The following is a 12,121-nucleotide window of genomic DNA, read 5'->3' on the forward strand; positions in this document are numbered from 1 at the left end:
GTAAAGGAAAGAAACATTTCCATTGGTCAGAATGTTGCCACGTGATCAAATGAATTGCATTTATTTATGTATGAACTGTATGGAGAACTACTTTTCTAAGAATACCCACTTCTATAAATAGAGTCACGTGTACAGCATAAGATAAACACTGCCAGTGAAGGCAGACGCGAAGTAAGCATTAGAGGAAAAGATCATTCGAATAATTTATTTTTAAAAAAATCTAATTGAATAAATTTCGCTTTCATTGGTTGAAGGACTGGTATTATGATGACCTTATTACGATAAAGCAGGAAAATCCCAAGTGCTATGAAGAGATGCATAACTGAAAACCCTAAACATGTATTACTACGCTCAAATAAGATTTCTGTTTTTTAATGATGCAAACAAAATAACATAACGAATAATTGAAATTTCAATTATAAGAGTTTAACGTTGTGTTTGCTGAGTTTATCGTGGTATAAAGCGTCATTCGGGCGTTATTTGCTGTGTGATTCGGCATCTGACAGTTTATACCACGATACACTCTTACATACATATATCTACATTTGTTGTTTAAGAGTAAATCAATACAATACAGGCTAAATAGTTCTTATTAAATGTAAATATATAAGTTGTGGTTGAATTCTTTTTTTTCTGAACGGAAATTAATGTTTACAGTTGCTTCTGGAAACTATTAAAACTTTCATGTGATTATTGAATATATTCTGGTTAGTGTTTGGAATGATTTAATTTCATTGAAGTATAATACTTTTTGTTCTCTTCTTTAATAACCATATACCATTAATAATATAATATTAGGGGATTAAATATTTGTGCTGAATGTAAAAGAATTTTTGTTCTTCCTCTGATTTTCAATTCGATTTGGAGCCATGAAGGGTATACACATTAGGAAAATGACAATGTCAATGTTTCAAACATATTTTTGGGTTACAATGAATTCTGTTATAACATAACAAAATTACATTGCAGTTCTATATTTCTTCGCATTATTGTTCAAGCACTATATTTATATTACACAGTATTAACACATTGTGTACAAGGAAAAGTTAACAACAAACACTTTGTTGTCAGTATGTACACCGTTTAATTACATTCATTAATTAGGATTACAGGGCACTTCTTTACTTCCTGCGTTTTCTTCAATCATTAACCAATTTACAAAAACAAACTGATATAATACATTCTTGAAATAGACTATGGTCACGTTGACAGAAAATGGTTTTTGAAAAATATAAAAGAAAATGATGCTTAAAAGATTTTTATATATACATTCATTTATAATAGTTAAGGAAAACATAGTATCAAAAAAGTAGCATTTGATTGTAATTACAACAAGTTGTATTAAAATATATGCGTCACATAAAGTCCAAGAAGCCCACTAATGATAACTTTGCTATATCAAAGAAATCAACGGTAGGATCGTAATTTATTAAAACATTAAAACAGTTTAAAATTCTCATGGCCAGCATGGAGCATTAAAAGAGAGTCTAATTCATATCATGAAAATGTTCATTCCTTTACATGGATTCATCAATTTAGAGCCGATCGTTATTATCAGAATGCCAACTGGGCCATTCAGAGAAAGGATGTATCCAAAAATTAATTGAATCACTAAATTGTACATAACTTAATATGATTATAATAATAATAACATCAAAAATCAATAATCTCTCTCTCTCTCTCTCTCTCTCTCTCTCTCTCTCTCTTTTACATAAAGATTAATAGAGAAGCACACATTATTGCTATAGCATTTAAAACAAAACGAGCACAATAAATTATTAATATAAATAATATAGCACATATAATACAGTATTCTTTTCATGGTCCCGAGTAGGATGGTTCTAGACCTTCCTGTCTTAAAATGTGTAAAAACATCGCATGTGACATGTTGCGAGATCTTACGTAACACATTGATATAACTTTCACGAGTAAACCAAATTGAAAAAGACAATACATTATGAAATAAATCAAAGAATGGCTACACTGTCATCCAGGATACAAAAACACCAACCATATATTTATTTAATCCGTTAATTCATTACTTTATATAACAGATTTGTAATCAACGATCATTTCTGACAACACAAAAACTAATTAAATACAGAATGGGTGTCCATCTGTTTTATCAATGTTATCAGTACATTTAACCAATTAGCAATGTCGCTTACCATTAACTCGGGTAAAATTAACATCCATCATACATTAACACGTTCATTTCATGACAGTTTTTAGCACTTTCCAAACAAAGTTCTTTCTGTACCAGGCACTCTTCGAGTGTTCTTGCACCTATTACGTTTGTTAGCGAACCACTTCTTCACCTGTTCATAGGTGATGCCACCAGCCTTTGCAAAGGCTTCTACCGTTAAACTGTTTGGGTATGGATGTTCATAATTCATAGCATACCATTCCTCCATCATTTTCACAGCACGACGAGAAAGCATCGGTCTTTGGCGAGGTACATACGGCGCATATCTCTTGCTATTGCTACATTTTGCAGCTTCATCAAGTACGTTCCCACTTTTCTCGATACGATTCATCATTTTATGAAGGTCAATGTCAAATCGAGATTGAACTGAGTCACGATAGTTACACGAGTAGTCACTTTTATGGAGTGCTTTGACTGGTTCCGTCTCCTTCAGTTGAAACTCACATCGAAAATGTCCTGACAGTTGATTAGGCTTCTGTAAATAGGACTCGTCTAAATGACCAAATTTCCCTTCAAAGGCACTCTCACGAGCATGCACATCCATTGAAGAATCCGGTTTACACATGTCTATTAGGGTCTTAGGCAGGACATGCATCTTGCACTCATCCAATAATGCGGCTTGTAAGTCCTTAATTAATGGATTGTTAAGTAGAACAGTGTCTGATGGTGAATTGAGAAATCTAGTAAAGGATGTATTATATCGACTTTCGCAGATGGGAGTGGAAGATGTAGAGTCCAAAGACGGGGGATATTTCAGTGTTGATGGAATCATCCCCGTCCCCTTTCCTGGTGATAAATGGTCCAGCAATTCATCAGGGTCATTAAAGGTACAGGCTTCCTCTAAATCTGAGTCATAGGAGGCATCGGTGAGTCTGCTAGACTTTTCAACACTGAATGAATGAAATGTGTCATGGCTGGACTCTTGATGGAAGAGCACCATGGATTGATCAGGGACTGCAAATGATGCTGGACTATTGCTGGAAGTGTCATCAATATCATATCCACTATTACCAGCATCATTTATAAAATCAACACTGGATCTTGTTTCGTCTGAATCCAAAGTCCCAATAGACGCAGCCACAATATCAGTCAGTGAAATCCTACCAGATTCTGACAATTTTTTCTCAGTGTCAAACGAAGAAAAGGCTGCAAAGGTGAAGATAGGAGAATTTGCCATGTTAACAATAAAGTAGAAATGAAATTGCGTCAAAAGGTCTAAGAGAATAGTTCAGTTCTTTAACAGATAAAAAAGAGTATTGTCACAAAATTACGTATTCGTTTGTCTCGCTGGATTACTTTGCAGCTTAAATTTAGCTTTACAAATTTAAGAAAAGCATACAGCACAAACTTTGCAGTCTGAATAGCCTGCATGTTTTCTTTTTCGTTTTATTTATAAGGGACATGGGTGTGGCTTAGCTCTATTAGAATAAATTCTAATCACTGTCATTGGCTAAGAAACAGTCTTTGACAATACAGTTGAAAATATGATTGGATGCCTTGTGTTTGTAAATGCAGATACTATTAAATTGTTAACATAATAGGTTTAAATTCATTAGTTGTGTATATGAAACTAACTGTATACCAACAGTGCAGAAACCCCTATTGTCTAATAGATTTCCGGGTACTTAAAGGGAACGTTATTCAACCCCATCTTGCTAGGTGGATGTTAAAGATGAAAGGGCTAGAGTCAATCCCGCTGATAAGTGTTCACAGAAAGTCATTATTTCCTTCTGGTGATTATCCCCGCTCACATACATTCACTTCTTTGTTTAGTAAATTGACTATATACTTTAATTAACTCCTAACTTTCTTTTGTGCAACTTTAATTGATAGTGTTGCTGACTTTAAATCGATTTACATTTGGAAAGCAATGTACTGGATTCTTTTACAGTTTTAAATAAAATCTAAACTAATCAAAATAGCCACTGTATTATTTGTTAATTTATTTACTCTCATTTTTGAGGGGAAATAACCCACGTATTTTTATTTCAGCAAAATATATGTAATGAATTTAAAAGGAAATTCATTTATCATATAACGTACATAGTATGAAAACTATTGTTATTATGAGTTTTATCAGTATTGCCATCTATTTAAAATTGATGGTAATAGTCATACTAACGAGACCGTATTTATAGAAAGGAAAGAAATGACTTAATTACTTCGATAATAATAATAATAATAATAATAATAATAATAATATTCAGTAAATTTCAAATACCATATGTTCTTCCTCAACATTACGATAGAAAAGAAAAACACATTTTGCTGAAAAAGAGAATACAGTATTTTACATATTTCTTTTATGGAAAATTAACAACAAAATTAGCTGAAACAGAAATTTTTGAAATAGGCAACTGGCGAGGTAAACGCTCAGTTTTGCCAGCACATCTATTCAAAAATACAGTTAAAGCACTGGTGTATAATTTGGATTAAATGAAGAAGAAAAAATGTAATAAAAATAGAAAATGAAATTTAATTTTTTTTTATATCTGGGTACTATCGCCGCTATGCATCATGGAACGAGCCCAAGTGGCAAAAACATATATGTATGCTAATATCAATTATATCATGAAGTCTATTGACATAAATAACCGGGGCCCCGAGTGGCCGAGTGGTCTAAAGCGCTCTTCGTTACGGATCACTGCCATCTCACCTCTGTCTGCGGCGGTTCGAGTCTAAGATTCAGCCAATGTGGATATGTGAGAAAGCTTGCCAGTAGCTTCTCGTGGGTCGGTGGTTCTTTCCGGGGTTTTCCCGGGTTCTTCCTCCACCATTAATACTGGCCGCCATGTATAGCCTATCGTGTGCTGAAAAATGGCGTTAAACCCAACAACAACAACAACGACAACGACATAAATAACCTTACTTTAAATAATATAGATAATCAGATTATAAAATACATATGGAATTTTAAAATGCATTATAGTAATAAAGAAACCTTATATAGGGCCAAAGAAAGGGGTGGGATAGGAATACCTAGCCTGATACTTTTAAAAATAACAAATATTTTAAATAGGTTCAAAAGAATAAATGCATACCCCAAATTACCGTGGGAGGGAATATATATATATATATATATATATATATATATATATATATATATATATATATATATATATATATATATATATATATATATATATATATATATATATATATATATATATATATATACTGGTTTGTTTTTGTTATAAGGAATATGACTGATATTTATAAAAACAATAATCTTACCAAATTGCTCGAAAGCCCTAGAAAATTTAGAAGTATTAAAGAGTTATTATTTAAATATAGAGATAGAAAAGAGCTATGGGAAATTGATGAGAAACTTGCTTATACTTGGATAAGAGAGGAAATAACAGGAAAAATACCATGTAAAATAGAAAAAGAGCATATGCAAGTTAGTTGGAAAAGAGCGTGGGGGCACTGGTCGAAACTAGGCTCCCTAAAAATTCAAAGCCTCTGCTTCAAACACATGCATGATGCGAAGTTGACGGGAGAGGCTGCAGCGAGACGGCATATGGTCAGAGTACCGCCCAAATGTCCGCTGTGTAAAAAAGGCCCCTTTAATAAAAATCATGCATTGCTGCAATGCATACAAACAAAAGATAATAGAGAAAAAGTAATAACAGAAATAAAAAAATGATACATACAAACTACAAAATATACTATATCTAGATGGAAACTTCAACAAAAACACACTTTATAAAATAACAAATTTCATAGTCACAACAATGAAAGCATGCGGACAAATTATAATAATAGATAAAAAGTGATAAAGTCCACCATGAGGAAAAGTACAGATAAGGACGTTATGGGGCTATGTCACATGGCGCTACGCGAAGTGAACAGGCCCATAAAAGAGTCTGGAAAAGGAACCCTTATGGATTGGACATTTAAACAATATTACACCTTTTTTTTAATCTTACCTTTTCTTACTTTTCACGTCTCCTTGCTAACAATAGTACAGCTCTATACTGTACAAACCACCCCGAAAGGGAATACAATCTTCATACAGAAATATTCCGGTCTCTTTTGGCATTGATTTCAAATAAATGATAGACCTGCTCGAGGTTGGAGACATACATAAAATAAAGAAAGTATAAACCCCACATCGAGCACAGTTTTAATCTTATTTTATATGCGAGAGTGATAAATTTAGTACACACATATAAACCAATAAGGTTTCAAATTTATACATATAAATAACACTCTTCGCCAAAATTCAAAATTAAATGAACACTCCCGATGTAAATGTAAACAAAGGAAAAGATAAAACAACTGGGGTTTTTGTTTAGATTTGGCATAGTTTGCTGTCCCATCATGGACACAAAAATAGCAATCAGAACATATAGCACACACACATCGCAAACATGGGACGTAGGTGACCTTAGCAAGCTCGACAAATTTACTAGGGAAGGAATTCCGAGAGGATAATAGAAATCATTCTCGGATGAACAACCCTATAAACTTAGAAATACCCCATTCCAAATTTATAAATCAAAAGTTTTTAAAAATGCTTTAAAAACAACACAAACAACACACTTCGGGGGTAACAAACACACATAAACCATTTAAAAGCTTTGGCTAAGTTGTGGAGGGGGCCCATTTGTCTGGTGCCCACCCACCCCCACCCCCCACTCCCAAGAAGAAGAAATTAGCTGAATGTAAAATTATGGACAGGAACCATTATTGCTAATCAAATTGTGATCTTATTAACAAGGTAAACTGGAGAGAGAGAGAGAGAGAGAGAGAGAGAGAGAGAGAGAGAGAGAGATGGATGGGGATTATAATTTGTCAAATTCACTCCTGTGCTCATTGCTCATTTTTATGAAATAAAATACTTCACAAAAATATATTAATGAAAGCATTGACTTTAAAAACCAAAAGATCCATCCGGGACACATAAAGAAAGTAAATATTAAGGAAACGACTGCATATAGTGCCAATTACCGCATGTAATGACATACAACCCACATATAGTGTCAAATTACCGCATGTAATGTCAAACAACCAACACATAATGTCAAACCACGGCATGTAATAACATACAAGCCACATTTAATGTCAAACTACAGCATATGATGAAAACGTCTCCCCATGTAAATAATAAGCTATCAACATATACCCACTAGGTTAATAGCCCTCGGTAGGGTGGAAATTAAAAAAAGTAAATAAAAAATAAAATAAATATTGGTGTGAGTGAGTTTAAAAGAAACTTTGAAAATAAAATAAGGAAAGTAAAAAATTGAATCCCGCCGCGCTTTTCGAAACAGCGACTTCTTGAGTGGCAGCCACGACACAGCAAGATAAAAAAAAATATGGGTGTTTTTATGTACAAGAAGATATAAGTGTCGGAATAAAGATGCGTTAATATTGTGTATGCAAGAGAAACTGCAAAAAGTGCTTACGAATTATAAATTTCTGTCACAATTTATATATTTTGTTCTGCTATCAGTATGTAATATGTATGCATTAGATTTGAGAATTAAGGTTCGAAATAAATAATAAAAAATAAAATTCCAACATACAAATAAAAAATGAAAAATATAAATTAAAAGATTATGATGAACGAATTTAAAAGAAAATGTCTGAACATAAAAAAGAAGGAAAAGAATTTTGACTGCTACCACGAGTTTCGAACTCACGCCCTATTATTTGGCACGCGTAACACGCGGACAGAAAGAAATAAAAAAGCAAATGTGGGTGTTTATTATATATGAGATAATACAAAACACGATGCTTGGTTAAGCATATTTCATTTTCAGAAATTATAACAAAAAGGGATCGGTCTGCAAGTTCTTACATCCAAGAATATACCCTTCCACTACATTCGGAATCAAATTTACATGGAAAGCAGCTGTACATGAATATGAAACAATTATATTTAAAGATGCAGGAGAGAGAGAGAGAGAGAGAGAGAGAGAGAGAGAGAGAGAGAGAGAGAGAGAAATTAATGATCCTGGCAGAACGTGGAGATTAGCATACGCCCCAAAATGAATTAAGAAAATAACAAGTAAGAAAATCATCCTTTTCGTCATAAATACAAAAATTAGTAGCAATTAATTAAAAAGAGAAATCCAATTGTGATCGCTTCGTAATTATGACAGTCATTTAATTCTAAGGAGCATAATTGTTTTCTTTTTTTTTTGTATTCGCTGGCTCAGCAGTTGGCGTACTTGAATGACGACCGAAAGGATGTGTGTTCGAATTCTACCATTATACCAGCTTGGGTGGGTGTGTTACTGTAGTATGTAGTTGGGCAAGGCACTTATGTATAATTGCCTCAAAACTAAATAACTTGTTTACTTTGATGAGCCGTCCAGCACCAAAACAGACCCATTTTGTACATGTTGCTACAGTCTTGGGCATTCGGTGATTATAACGCTCTTTCTTGGCTCAAAGTATTTATACCATAAATATGTATGAAAAACGTTTCTGATAAACTTAAACCCATTTAATTAGGATCGACAACACCCATGCATTCAGTATCATGTTACGAGATTCATCCAGTTTTATGTTACCGGCTTCATTCAGTATTGTGTTACGGGATTCATTCAGAGTCATGCTACGGCATTTATTCAGCATCATGTTAAAGGATTCATTCAGTATCGTGTTACGGGATTCATTCAGTATCATGTTACGGGATTCATTCAGAGTCATGTTACGGCATTCATTCAGTATCATGCTACGGGATTCATTCAGTATCATATCATGGGATTCATTCAGTGTCATGCTACGGGATTCATTCAGTACCATGCTACGGGATTCATTCAGTATCATGCTACGGGATTCATCCAGTATCATGTTACGGGATTCATTCAGTATCATGTTACGGGATTCATCCAGTATCGTGTTACGGGATTCATCCATTATCGTCTTACGGTATTCTTTCAGTATCATGTTATGGCATTCATTCAGTGTCATGTTACGGGATTCATTCAGTATCGTGTTACGGGATTCATCCAGTATCGTGTTACGGGATTCATCCAGTATCGTGTTACGGGATTCATCCAGTATCGTGTTAAGGGATTCATTCAGTATCATGTTATGGCATTCATTCAGTATCATGTTACAGGATTCATCCAGTATCGTGTTACGGGATTCATTCAGTATCATGTTACGGGATTCATTCAGTATCATGTTACGGCATTCATTCATCATCGTGTTACGGGATTCATTCAGTATCGTGTTACGCGATTCATTTAGTATCATGTTATGGGATTCATCCAGTATCGTGTTACGGGATTCATTCAGTATCATGCTTCGGGATTCATTCAGTATCATGTTACGCGATTCATTTAGTATCATGTTACGACATTCATCCAGTATCATGTTACGGGATTCATTCAGTATCGTGTTACGGGATTCATCCAGTAGCATGTTACGGGATTCATCCAGTATCATGTTATGGGATTCATTCAGTGTCATGCTACGGGATTCATTCAGTATCATGTTACGGGATTCATTTAGTATCATGTTATGCGATCGCGTCGCGAAATAATATATCTCAGTGTATGAACAATCGATTCATATTTGGGTTTTAAAGAGAGAAAAAATCTAAAGTTTTTTTCATTGACCATATTTCTAAGCTTGGAAATGTTTATATTTGGGCCATATACGTTAAGGAAGCCAATCTAATCCAGCATACTACTTTGTTAACGAAGTGTTGTTTGGTTTGGGTTTCTTTGATATCTCCCGAAATGGGGTCATCAATCCGTCAAACAATGCTTTCATTAACATATTTTGGTGAAGTATTTTATTTCTTAAAAATGATCACAGGAGTGAATTTAACAATTTATAATCCCCATCTTGAACACGCGACCATCTCTCTCTCTCTCTCTCTCTCTCTCTCTCGTTTACCTTGTTAATAAACATCAAAATTCGATTAGCAATAATGGTTCCTGTCCATAATTTTACATTCAGCTAATTTCGTTGTTAAATTTCCATAAATGAAATATGTAAAATACAGTTTTCTCTTTTTTAGCAAAATGTGTTTTTCTTTTATATCGTAATGTTCAGGAAGCAGATATGGTATTTGAAATTTGCTGAATATTATTATCATTATTATTATTATTATTATCGAAGTAATTTAAGTCATTTCTTTCCTTTTTATAAATACGGTCTCATTAGTATGACTTTTACCATCAATTTTAAATAGATGGCAATACTGATAAAACTCATAATAACAATAGTTTTCATACTATGTACGTTATATTATAAATGAATTTCCTTTTAAATTTATTACATATATTTTGCTGAAATAAATTGTGAGTTATTTCCCCTCATAAATGAGAGTAAATAAATTAACAAATAATACAGATGGTATTTTGATTAGTTTATATTTTATTTAAAACTTTAAAAGAATCCAGTACATTGCATTCCAAGTGTAAATCGATTTAAAGTCATCAACATTATCAATTAAAGTTGCATAAAATAAAGTTAGGAGTTAATTAAAGTCTATCGTGAATTTACTAAACAAAGAAGTGAATGTATGTGAGCAGTTATCAGCGGGGATAATCCCCAAAAGGAAATAATGACTTTATGTGAACACTTATCAGCGGGACTGACTCTAGCCCTTTCATCTTTAACATCCATCTAGCAAGATGGGGTTGAATAACGTTCCCTTTAAGTACCCGGAAATCTATTAGACAATAGATATTTCTACACTGTTGGTATACAGTTAGTTTCATATACACAACCAATGAATTTGAACTTATTATGTTAACAATTTAATGGTATATGCATTTACAAACACAAGGCATCCAATCAAATTTTCAATTATATTGTCAAAGACTGCCCCTTAGCCAATGGCAGTGATTAGAATTTATTCTAATAGAGCTAAGCCACACCCATGTCCCTTATAAATAAAACAAAAAAGAAAACATGCAGGTTGTTCAGACTGCAATGTCTGTGTTGTATGCTTTTCTTAAATTTGTAAAGCTAGATTTGAGCTGCAAAGTAATCCAGCGAGACAAACGAATAGGTATTTTTGTGACAGTACTCTTTTTTATCTGTTAAAGAACTGAACTATTCTCTTAGACCTTTTGACGCAATTTCATTTCTACTTTATTGTTAACATGGCAAATTCTCCTATCTTCACCTTTGGAGCCTTTTCTTCGTTTGACATTGAGAAAAAATTGTCAGAATCTGGTAGGATTTCACTGACTGATATTGTGGCTGCGTCTATTGGGACTTTGGATTCAGACGAAACAAGATCCAGTGTTGATTTTATAAACGATGCTGGTAATAGTGGATATGATATTGATGACACTTCCAGCAATAGTCCAGCATCATTTGCAGTCCCTGACCAATCCATGGCGCTCTTCCATCAAGAGTCCAGCCATGACTCATTTCATTCATTCAGTGTTGAAAAGTCTAGCAGACTCACCGATGCCTCCAATGACTCGGATTTAGAGGAAGCCTGTACCTTTAATGACCCTGATGAATTGCTGGGCCATTTATCACCAGGAAAGGGGAATGGAATGATTCCATCAACACTAAAATATCCCCCGTCTTTGGACTCTACATCTTCCACTCCCATCTGCGAAAGTCGTAATTATACATCCTTTACTAGATTTGTCAATTCATCATCAGACACTGCTCTACTTAACAATCCATTAATTAAGGACTTACAAGCCGCATTATTGGATGAGTGCAAGATGCATGTCCTGCCTAAGACCCTAATAGACATGTGTACACCGGATTCTTCAATGGATGTGCATGCTCGTGAGAGTGCCTTTGAAGGGAAATATGGTCATTTAGACGAGTCCTATTTACAGAAGCCTAATCAACTGTCAGGTCTTTCTCGATGTGAGTTTCAACTGAAGGAGACGGAACCAGTCAAAGCACTCCATAAAAGTGACTACTCGTGTAACTATCGGGACTCAGTTCAATCTCGATTTGACCTTGACC

The sequence above is a fragment of the Sinohyriopsis cumingii genome, chromosome 10 (assembly GCF_028554795.1).
Source record: "Sinohyriopsis cumingii isolate HCF-2022 chromosome 10, ASM2855479v2, whole genome shotgun sequence".
In the NCBI taxonomy this organism is placed as follows: Eukaryota; Metazoa; Mollusca; class Bivalvia; order Unionida; family Unionidae; genus Sinohyriopsis; species Sinohyriopsis cumingii.